Consider the following 12,057-nt stretch of genomic DNA (forward strand, 5'->3'; position numbering starts at 1 on the left):
GCATCGGAACATGCAAACATGGTGAAGAATCTACAAACACGCGGGATCAAGTATAGATTAACCTTTCCTTTTGGTCTGATTGTTTCAATGGAAGTGTAACAACATAGAATGACTTCCTGTGAAGAAGATATGGCACTGCTACGAATTGAGGACGAGGGAACCGCAGGAACAACGGAAGGAGTGGCGGCCTCAACAGACCCGTACCTCAAGCGGCCTAAACCCGGGGAATGGACATTGGCTGTTCGAAAGAGAAGGAATATCAAAGGTGCACAAAATGAAAACTGGAGGGCTCGACTCAGAGGTCCAGTCTCTAAATAAGCAAGGAAAGCGGGCACACAGATTTCTCAAAGGGCTGGTATCAATGAGACATTGAAGATTTTGTCATGCATGTAGAGACGGAGCGCAACATCCTGGAATCCGCACGCTCGGGTAGTGAATGGAGGTGGTAGTATACCCCGCATATGGCCCTGGTCTAGTAGGTGATTCACGGCAGCTGGCTCTGATCCCAGGAAAAAATAGGTTCTGTGACTCACACCAGGGGACTCTTGGGGGTTTGGGGGAAAATGTTTTGGTATTGTTTGGGGTAGTTAGTTGAAGGGGTTTGGGGAATCCGGGTGGAGGATCCTGCTGTGCAATAGAAATGATTAAGTTGTTGATAAATATATCTGCAGATTTAGATGTCCCACATTGTAGGATCAAGATGTATCCAGTTCAAATGGTTATCAATTAATATTTGGGGGCTTAATATCCCGATTATTACCCCGATTAAACTGGAGGGTTTGCTGAGGCGCTACCAACCTGACTTGGTGGCTCTTCAAGAAACCCATATCTGGAAGCTGGACAAACGCAAATTACGCTTGTGTCAATACCCAGTAATATGTCTAGCCACCCGAGAGGGTAAGGTGGCAGGCGTGTTAATTGCACTCAGGGTTGGTACCCAGGCAAAAGTATTCCAGACATTGTTACACAAGGAGGGTAGATATATGTTTTTGATTTTAGAACTAAATGCTTGTAAATTTACTTTTGCTACAATCTATGCTCCTAACTCTGCCCATCTATGCTCCTAACTCCGGCCAGGAAGGCTTTTTGAAACACACTTAGGGGCAAAATTAATCCTTTATGGAAGGAGAGCTAATACTCTTTTAGAGACGGCAGTATCGTTACCCGATACATCCAAGCGCCCCCATCTGAGGCACTACAACAGAAATTTGCACAGCTATCCTTAGTGGATATCAGGCTCGCTCTCAGGGAGAAGGAAAAGGGGTACACTTTCTACTCGCATGTGCATCGGTCATTCTCGTGCATAGATTATGCTTGGGCCTCAGTCTCCCTAATCAGTAGAATTACCCAAATTGAGACTCATATGATCTCGGTCTCAGATCATGCACCAATAATGATGGATTTAAACATGCCTAAGCAGACTCAGAAATTGAGGGCATGGAAATTCCCCTCAGAACTGTTGCAAGACCCAGTAATTAGAGAGATACTAGAGGTACATATACAAGAATTCTTTCAGCACAACCGGGTGGGGGACACTAAAATGAACCTAATATGGGATGCCTTCAAGCCCTCAATGAGGGGATCTTGATAGTGGGAGAGGCTACCAGATGTAAACAGAAGGTGGCATTGGAAATGGAATTGGAGGAGGATCTTAAGGGTGAACTTAAGAAAATAGAAACCGACACAAGTCCCAAATTAGGAAAAGAGTTCATGGCTGCTTCTGGGAGGATTCCTCTTTATCAGACCCAGAAGGCATAGAAGGTGCTGCTCTTTCTTAAGCAAAAATATTAGATATAAGCTAATAAAATGGATCGACTATTAGCAGCTCAGCTTCGTCAAAGAGCGGCTTCCCGAATTATTCAGCGAATCCGGCTTCCTTCAGGTGAGGCGGTTACCAAGACCTCTCTCATTCTTGCATAATTTCATACATTCTACACAAATCTATACCAGACAGAACTCCCGGACCCACAATTGCAGCTGGAATATTTGGAGGCGGTTGCCCTTCCCAGTCTAGCGCAAATAGCGAGTGTCTAGAAGTCGATATGACTAGAGAAGAGGCACTGCGGGTAATCGCAATCTTTCTCTGAATAACTCGCTGGGTCCTGATGGGTACCCTGTGGTGTTTCATAAAACATTTCAAAATACCCTTGCGACAATACTAACCCAATTATATAATTAATTTGCCATCTCTGGCGGTACCTCCCCAACCATGGAGGAGGCAAAAATAGTTTTGTTTCCCAAATCAGGTAAGGATCCGACAAATGGTGCATCCTACCATTCTATTGCCCTAATGAATGCAGATGCAAAGATTTATAACAAAATCCTAGCCAATAGGATGGAGGACCAACTGCCATCTGTAATTAGTCCAGATCAAACAGGTTTTATTAAGTCCAGACAAATGCATGATAATATACGCAGAACATGCCACATATTAGAGAAGATAGACAAAACAAGATTCTTGTGGTCTTTGTCACTATCGATGCTGAAAAAGCATTTGACCGGGTGGGGTGGTCATTTATGTTTCTTACTCTGGCAAAGATGGGGTTCAGTTCTAAAATAATAGACAGAATCAGGGCCAATTACAGGCAACCCTCAGTGAGGCTATTAATCAATGGACAGTTATCTCCCCCAATTTGCCTACAACGTGGGACTAAACAGGGATGTCCGTTGTCTCGGCTGTTATACGCTATACATTTGGAACCTCTACTAGCCAAAATTAGGCAGACAGAGGTGATTAAGGGCATCAACTTTGGGGGGTTCTCACATAAAATCACCACCTATGCGGATGCCATGCTTTCAATGGCTTCTGATACATTAAATACTTTGCAAAAGGCAACCTGGGAATTTGTGAAATTTGGGACGGTGGCAGGGTTAAAAATAAACTAAAGAAAAACAGAGATTCTGAATATGTCTCTCCCCCACTCGGGGATGCAGGTGCTACTGTCCGTTACACAATTCCGATGGGCGCAGGAAGCAGTCAAATTGTTAGGGGTATACATAACTCCTACAATCAAAGGGCTTTATAATGCTAATTACCCATCTATGCTGAAGTCTATTGAATCACAACATTTGGCATGGGGCCCTCTTACTATATCCTGGATGGGGAAGATCAACTCTATTACAATGGTCACGCTTCCAAACATTTTACATCTCTTTCAAGCATTATCTATTCGGGTGCCCAACTCAAGGGTAGCTTTAGGCACGCTAATGGCTCCTGTAGAAAAGGGTGGGTTGGGTCCACTAAACTTTAGGAAATATTATTATGGGGCCCAGATCAGGGTTCTCAAAGATTCGTGGGATATAGATTCAGGGGGGAGAGTGTGTGGCTACCTTAGCAAGACCAGCTAGTTAAAATCCATGCTAGCTTGATTGCGAGCCTGGTGGAGGAGGTCTGGGATACAGTTGTAAAAAAGTATCAAACTACATTGTTTACCTCCCCTATGACCCCTTTCAATCCCCAATTTGCCCCTGGGCTCGAACCTAAGGCTTTCGGGTCATGGATGAGGGCGGGGTGTGTAAAAACAAGGGACATGTTTCAGGGGAGCAAGCCTAAAATGTTTATGCAATGGAAGCAGGAGCTCGCCATGCAGGAAACTAATCGCTTTCAATACTTTCAAGTGAGACATTGGATTCTAGCTCCACCGGTACTGTTACGCTCACCTGGCTCCCACAGGGGCGTTGATCGGACCCGGACAGCTGCGACCAGCTTCCTCCAATGTGAAGCGTAGTGCAGAGATGACAGACTGGACTGGACCGCCTAATCTAGTCTGCTTGACCCGTAGAAGTATTCTCCTTATGTTTGTAAATGATGAGCTCTCCATCCTGCGTGGAATGCAGGGGCGCGTAGATACCAGTTACTTCACTGGTTTGAGGGTGTTGGAAGAGTTCCGGATGAATATTGACTCCGAGGTTCCAGGCGAGAACCCGTAAGTATAAAGTTCAAAGAGTTCAATATGTCCGATGTTCACTCTTGTACATTCCTTTCTTGTGTTGCAGCTGGGTCCAAGGGAAGATTGTCCTGTGGCAGCTGATGGTGTTCAGGTAAGAGTCTGTATTACCCAACACTGTCCGGCAAAAGATGCGTGTGTTTTAATTGCTGGTTTCTCTCTCCTTACAGGTGCGGTGTAAGAAGTTGCGGTTTGTTACAGAATAATGCCTCCTGTTGTTAATCAGGTAAGTCTATGGTGGAGAGGTTGTATTTGTTGGCTCTCTCGACTCACCTTATGTTTCTTTTGACCCCTAGATGGTGGAATTCGGCGGAGAAAATGATGGAGGCTGCGCCGGATCGAAAAATGCTGTGTGGACTGGTGAGTATGGCGTGGCGCTGGAGCTGGCGATGCGACGCATGTAGAATAATGTCCTTTTCAAGTTCGAAGACATGATGGATCCGGAATTCAGGTAAGGATTGAAATAATATCTGTTTTCTAACCTTTCCTTCTTCCTTCTTCTATTGCTAGGAGCTCTGGATTCGAGACGGGCGTGGCTGAAGACTGGATGCTGACTGCAGGCACGGTGAGCGTTACGCTGCTGGATGCAGAATAACGCGAAGCATGTGCTGCTGTTCGGGCGTGGTTTAAATAGCCTTCAAAGTAGTTCTAGGTAAGAAGTCCCTAGAACCACACCCGAGTAAAAAATAGTTCCTGTAGTAAAATAGTCCCATCCAGGACTCACGTTGGCTTGGATTCATTTGCAGGATGGTCTGAATGAGGTAAGTAAAGTCTATGAGCCTGGCGCCTATGGCGCCAGGACTGATTTCTATTATGAGCCTGGCGCCAAAGGCGCCAGGACTGAACCCAGACAGCCCCCAGCCGAGGCTGCTGGGGTTTTATTAAATACCTGGATGCCTGCTCCCAGGGCTGATGGGCTTGATCCGGATGCCCGGGGGTAGGCATCATGACAGGTACGGAGCGCTGCTACCAGAGCATTGGCTCATTTTGAAACGTTTATCCTGTCCAGTCTTGGCAATAAAGCCCTTATTTCGAAAGGCTTGGTTCATCCGAGGTATTCCACATCTATGACAGGTAATCACCACAGTTGGCCTGTTTCTGAAAATTTTCGGCGTCTGCGTCATGCGTCGATGACGTCGATACGCTGTCCAATAGGGCCTCCGTCGAGCCGACGTCACCGGATGTTATAAGTAGGATACACGACGCCCGTAGCCTCAGTTCCGTTTTTTCTGTGAACGTGTTCGCTTCAGAGACCTCGGGCGCCTCGGTTCTTTTTAGTTATTCTATCGGTTCTTCGAACTTGTTTGTTTGTGAAGTTATCATGTCTTCGTCTTCTTCTACCCCGCGGCCGGGATTCAAGAAGTGTCGGGACTGCGGTTCCAAGATGTCGCTTATAGACCCCCACAACGCCTGCCTCTGGTGCCTCGGTGAGGACCATGCCACGGATGACTGTGACGATTGCCAGTCGTTAACATCGAAGGCCTTGCGGGAGCGGTTGAAGAAGTTTTCTGTCGGTAGGGTTTCCAAGCCCTGAAAGTTGAATTCCGCGGGGCTTTCGACCGACGATTCGAGAGGTGACTCTCCGCATCGTCAGCGTAAGTCCAGAGGGTCTCGGTCCCGGAGTAGTTCCCGCCATTCCTCTGCCTCTTTGAGGCATTCGCGGAAGCACCGTCACCGGTCGCCTTCCCCGTCCTCGTCTGAGCACTCTTCTTCTGCAGAATGGAATGCATTTCGTACTGAGATGATGGCAATTTTTCAATCGCAGGGCTCCATTCCGTCCCTGCCTTCAAAAGAAGCTGGTAGGGAATGTGCTAGGGCCACCGCTCGCACGCCTTCGGGCTCCGGTGGTCGGAGCGATCATCGGGACCCTTCGAGGTCCTGATCGGACAAGGTGGATCGCTCTAGCCATGCCCGCTCCAGGTCCCGGTCCTCGACGCCCTCGAGACCGTCGGAGCCTGTGCGGTCTTCGAAGAAGACGTCGACGCCAACGGCGCCTTATCTGTCGGGGGACTCTCTCGAGGCTCCGCCTCCGAGGAAGCCATCGACGACATCAACGCTGAGGCCGTCGAAGGACACGCTCGGGGCACCGCCCTCGAGGCTTGTGTCGAAGCCATCGGCGCCACGCTCGACGTCGACGCTGATTCTGTCGATGCCCTCAACGCCTTTCGAGGATGCTTTATCAGAGAAACCCCAAAGACCAGTGGAAACCCCGATGAAGCCTCTGGCTAAATCAAAAAATGTGTTTGTCCCTTTTTCTGTGCCCTCATCCAGGGATTTATTCCAGCCTCTTGATTATATTTCTGAGGTGGATGAAGGGTCTGATGAAGGTTTGGTTCCTGATGAGGTTCCTGACGAACTGTTATCTGGTCATAGCCAGATGGAAGACCTGCGTCAGTCTTTGCACGACGCCAGTGGTCTGGACACCTCTCTGGAGGTTGAGTTTGGTAGGCCTGAGCCTGTCATGCATGCCGAGTCTTTGTACCGGCGGCTAATGTCGAGGGTGACGGAATACTTGGGGTGGTCTGCGCCACCAGTGGATTTTCTGCAGGATGACCTGACCGATATCTTGGACCAAGGTCCACCAACTGACCCCGTACTGCCATTCCATATGGCCTTGCAAAGAAGGGTGGCGGCGGCTTGGACTGCTCCCGAGAGTCTCCCGGCAGTGGATAAGTCGTTGCCGAAAAAGTACCACCCAGCCAATGGCAACCCGGTTACTTGTCCATGCACCCTACTGTGGAGAGTTTGGTGGTACAGGCAGCTACGGCCCCAGCAAAACGGGCGTCGTACCCTACCATCCCTCCTGAACAAACGTTTTGACGGTTGGGCGAAGAAAGTCTTTTCTTCAGGGGGTATGGCTTTGAAAGCAGCCAACTCTGTGTGTGCCTTAGCATGTTTCACTCACACTCTGTGGAATTGTGTTTCATTGGCGGCTGAACATATTCCCGAAGGGGAGGAATGGGATGGCATTCTTGCCCTTGTACAGAATGGCAAGGATGCCATGTGGGAATCCGTTCAGTCAGGTCTGGACGTGGCAGACTGTGTCTGCCGGTCCATGGCGGCGAGCACTGTGATGCGCAGACTTGCATGGTTGCGGAAGTCGGGGTTTGCTCCGGATGTACAAGCCCGGCTTCTCAACATGCCCTTTGATGGTGAACATCTTTTTGGCAGCAAGGCTGACGAGAGCCTTGAAAGGTTGCAGACCCCAAAAGCTGCAGCAAAGTCGTTGAGCGCTGCAGTCCGCCAATCTCTGCCTTTTTGTCCTAGGGGACAGCAATAGAGGGGAAGTTCCTTTCGATAATACTCTACCTTTGGTAGATCGAGGGGAGCTGCAAGTCAAAGGGGCCAACGTAGGAGTACCAGAGGTGGAAAACAAGGTACTCGAGGTGCCAAGGCCACTCGGGCAGTTGCCTCTTTGCCCTCAGGCACTGCTGCAGCCGCTTTAGCTCAGTCATGAGGCCATGTCCCATGGTTTGCCGGTTGGGGGAAGGCTGGCGCAGCATCTTGTAGAATCGAGTGCCATTACTTCAGATGTGTGGGTTCTGGAGATCATAGCCCACGGCTACTGTCTTCCTTTCCGACAGAGGCCTCACGTCAATCCACCAGGGAATCTCTCTTTGAAGAGTCTGGGTCCGCTCCTTGCGCAGGAAATCAAATCCCTGCTGGAGAAAGGCGCCATAGAACTGGTGCCTGTAGCGGAGAGGAACAAGGGATGGTATTCCCCATATTTTTTGCTTTTGAAAAAAGAGGGAGACTGAGACCCATCATGGACTTGCGTGGTTTGAACAAGCTCCTCAGGAAGGACAAGTTCAAGATGGTTTCTCTCTCTCTCAAGTCCCCCAGGCCCTTCAACTTCAGGACTGGTTGGTGTCTCTCGACCTCAAGGACGCTTACTTTCATGTGCCGATTCATCCCAAGCACAAGAAGTACCTGAGGTTTGCGGTTGGCGACTCGCACTTTCAGTTTCGGGTCCTGCCGTTCCGATTGGCCTCTGCCCCGAGGGTCTTCACCAAGCTCATGGTGGTGGTGGCAGCATATCTCAGGAAAGGGGGGGGGGGATTCACCTCTACCACTACCTGGACAATTGGTTGATCAGGGCGCGCTCTTCCGAGCAAGTCCTGGATCATCTGTCAGTCACCTGCCACTCACTTCACAGGCTGGGCTTTTCCCTCAACTTAAAGAAGTCCCATTTGACGCCTACCCAGCGGCTCCAGTACATCGGGGCAGTGTTTCCCTCCCAGGTGAGGGCTCATCACATTCTGCAGATGGTGAACAAGTTTTGACATGCACAGAGTCTCCCGGCATTCGAGTTCTTGAGGATGCTCGGCCTCATGGCATCCTGCATTCTTCTGGTGCCAGAGGCCAGGCTGCGGATGAGATCTTTGCAGTGGTCACAATCCTCCGGCAGGATGTCGGATCCCGTTCAGGTGCCGCCCTCGGTCGCCGAGGATCTTCTGTGGTGGGCCGTCAAAGGCAATCTGATGAAGGGGGCTCCATTTTGGCTACCCTGGCCGGAGGTGACGATCGTGACGGACGCATCCCTCATGGGATGGGGAGCTAATGCCAATGAGTTGACAGTCAGCGGTCATTGGTCTCCGTCGGAGTCCATACTCCATATCAATCTGTTGGAGTGGAGGGCCATCAGGCTAGCTCTGAAGGCTTGTCTGCCGTCTGTGCGGGGGAAGAATGTCCTGATTCTGATGGACAATACAGTGGCCATGCACTACCTCTACAAAAAGGGGGGGGCAGAGTCTCTCCCTCTGTGCAGAGAATTGATGCAGCTCTGGTTCTGGGCCATCCAGCAGGAAATGTTCATCTCGGCAGTTCATCTGGCCGGAGACGAAAACGAGGCGGCTGACGCTCTGAGCAGGGAGAGCACGATCTCTCACGAGTGGGAGCTGGCTCAGGAGATTCTCCTGGAGATCTTTGCCCTTTGGGGGACCCCTCAAGTGGATCTCTTCGCCACCAGTGTCAACCGGAAGTGCGAAAGATTCTGCTCGTGGGAATTTCCTCCAAGAGGAGCCTTAGGGAACGCATTCAAAATGGAGTGGTCCTTCCCACTGCTGTACGCGTTTCCTCCAGTCCCCGTCATTCCTCAAGTGCTGAGGAGGTTACGGAGGTTCGGGTCCCGAATGATCCTCATTGCTCCGGCATGGGCCCGGAGAACATGGTACCCAGACCTTCTCAACATGTCCATCTGCCCTCCATGCCGTCTTCCCTACCAAGACAATCTGCTCTCACGGGAGGGGGGTCAGGTTCTCCATCCAGACGTCAGGTCCCTCAACCTTCATGCTTGGCTTCTGAACGGTTGAGGTATAAGGATTGGGACCTCCCTGAAGACGTGATGGAGGTGTTGCTTTTGGCCAGAAGGCCTGCAACAAAGTCCCCGTACCGTTGCCATTGGAGAAAGTTTTGTGACAGGTGCAGGGTTAAGAATGTGGATCCTTTTTCATGTGCCATTCCTGTGGTTCTGTCTTTTTTGCTTTCGTTAGCCCACAAGGGCCTGCAATTGGGTACCATTAAAGGTTACCTGGCGGCGCTGTCCATATTTAAGCGCTTGTCTGAGGAGTGTTCTTATTTTAAGATTCCTTTGATTTCTCAGTTTCTGAAAGGGCTCTCTAATGTCTTCCCACCGTCACCTTTCCAAGTGCCCGGTTGGGATTTGAACGTAGTTCTAAAATTCCTCATGGGAGCTCCGTTTGAGCCTTTACATTCTTGTCCATTGAGACTGTTGACTTTGAAAACTGTATTTTTAGTTGCGGTCACTTCCGCTCGCAGAGTGAGTAAGTTGCAGGCACTTTCCGTTAAGCCACCCTTCACGGTGTTCCATAAGGACAGGGTTGACCTTAGGGTTCGTCGTCCTTTTCTTCCGAAAGTTGTGTCGGAATTTCATTTATCCAGAAGGTCCTTCTTCCGGCGTTCTATCCTCCTCCGCATCCTGGTAAGCAAGAGGAGAGGCTCTGTAGGTTGGATTCTAGGAGGGCTTTCCGTTTCTACATCTCACGCATGTCCCGGGTCAGACTGGACGATCAGCTCTTTATAGGATACGCTGGAAGGCGTTTGGGACGAGCTGTTACTAAGAAGACTTTGTCTAGATGGATTATCTTGACAATTTCTGAATGTTACCGCTTGGCGGGTAAAGACCCTCCAGTAGGCTTACGGGCCCATTGTACCATTATGGCTGGCCCAGCTTTTGTGAAGCCTCCTCCTACTAAAGGCCGTTGGTCGTCCTTGCCCCTTTACTTCAATACTGAAGTCTTATCTGCGAACCATAAACTTAAATCTGCATCTCCTACAGATGCTATACCACTGGTTCTCCTACAAGAAATGACCACTGACCTGATTGATCGTATTACGTCAACTGTCAATTATTCATTTAATAGAGGAACCATCCAAGATTCCCTTAAACATGCATTGGTAATCCCCTTGCTCAAGAAGCATTCTTTGGATCCTGAAGTGCTGGCTAACTATTGCCCGGTTTCCCTCCTGCCTTTTCTGATGAAGGTTTTAGAGGCGCTGGTATCCCCTCTGCTTTCTACTTTTATGGAATCCACTCAGTTCCTTGATGTATTTCAATCAGGCTTTCGGCCGGCAGAGGCACTGAATCTCTGCTTAACTCAGTGATGGATGACCTTATGTGCCTTGTTGACCAGGGCGGTGTCGGAGCAGTCCTGCTTTTAGATCTGAAGGCTGCTTTCGATGCCGTCTATCACGCACTTCTGATCTCCTGCCTCTTTGAAGCCGGTATATCTGGCCAGGTTCTGGAATGGTTCACAACTTTTCTGACCAGTCGCTCGTAATCAGTGTCGCTGACTCCGTTCTGCTCTGCCCCGGTCTCTCTATCCTGTGGTGTCCCTCATGGATCGGCACTTTGCCCAATCTTGTTTAATATCTACATAAGATACTTACTGTTTCTGATTGAATCTCATGGGTTTCACTTCTACTCTTATGCGGATGACACCCAGATATTGGTCCGTTTGGACCTTACTAAACCAGAAACAGCAAAGAGGCTAAAAATGTGCTTGGAAGAGCTGGGTATTTGGATGACGATGAATTGGCTTAAATTAAATGGTTCCAAAACCGAAGTTCTGGTTGTGGGGATAGCTACTCCCCAATTGTTTTGAACGGCCGACTTCTGGTCCTCCTCATTAGGTCCCCTCCTGATACTGGTTCTATCCGTCAGGAATCTAGGAGTTGGTTTTTCAGCTACCCTTATCATGGATGAACAGGTGGGAGCAGTTTGTAAATCGGGCCATTTTAAACTTAGGGTCCTTCGGAAAGTCCTCCCCTTCATTCCTACGGCCAGTCAGGCACCTGTAGTTGGAGCTTTGGTCCTTAGCATCCTGGACTACTGCAACTCATTATACCTGGCCCAACCCAGTTATCTGATTGGGCGCTTGCAGCTACTCCAGAATGCCGCCGCTCGCTCCATTATCCGTCCTCCTTTTGGAGCTCATATGACACCTATACTGAGACAACTTCATTGGCTTCCTGTTGCCCAACGGAACCTGTTCAAGTCTATGTGCATGGTCCACCGAGCCTTTTATGGAAAGGGGGCAGAATATTTGCAAAGCAAATTCATTCCCCATCAACCTACACGCACCCCCCGATCTCTCACCGCCCGTCGGCTGACCGTTCCTCGGTTCAGGTTAGCCCGTAGGGGTGGCCGTGCCTTCTCTGTTGCCGTTGCTGAAGCATGCAATCACCTTCCTATCTCCTTGCGAGATATCTCTGATCACCTGGCCTTTCGGCATAGATTGAAAACTCTGCTTTATTAGTGGCCCTACAAGATCCTTGCCTCACCTTTTTCCCTCAGCACCAAGATGCCTTTGGGTGTACGTGCGCTTACATAAATACCTTTAACATAACATACCAGGGGTGTGGCAGCCTCTACTGCTCTGCAGAGGGGTGTTCCCATTCGTAACATTTGTGAAGTAGCCACATGGGCCTCTGGCCATACTTTTGTAAAACACTATTCTCTGGATTCTATCCATGGGCAAGATTTGGCCTTTGGCAAAGCGGTCCTTTATTCTGCAATTTAATTGGGCATTCTAAAATTCGAAATTCTAAATTCTTTCCCACCTCCATACGTTGGTACTGCTTTGGGAGT

General features: G+C 49.5%; 1 protein-coding gene across 1 annotated transcript in view; it reads right to left on the reverse strand.

The window, feature by feature from the left end:
- The window catches only part of BRICD5 (BRICHOS domain containing 5), a 530,375-nt gene that overhangs the window by 496,717 nt on the left and 21,601 nt on the right, over positions 1–12,057 (reverse strand). The gene's annotated exons all lie outside the window — the stretch shown is intronic.

The sequence above is a fragment of the Ambystoma mexicanum genome, chromosome 2q, assembly GCF_040938575.1.
Source record: "Ambystoma mexicanum isolate Mex_15411 chromosome 2q, UKY_AmexF1_1, whole genome shotgun sequence".
Classification (NCBI taxonomy): Eukaryota; Metazoa; Chordata; class Amphibia; order Caudata; family Ambystomatidae; genus Ambystoma; species Ambystoma mexicanum.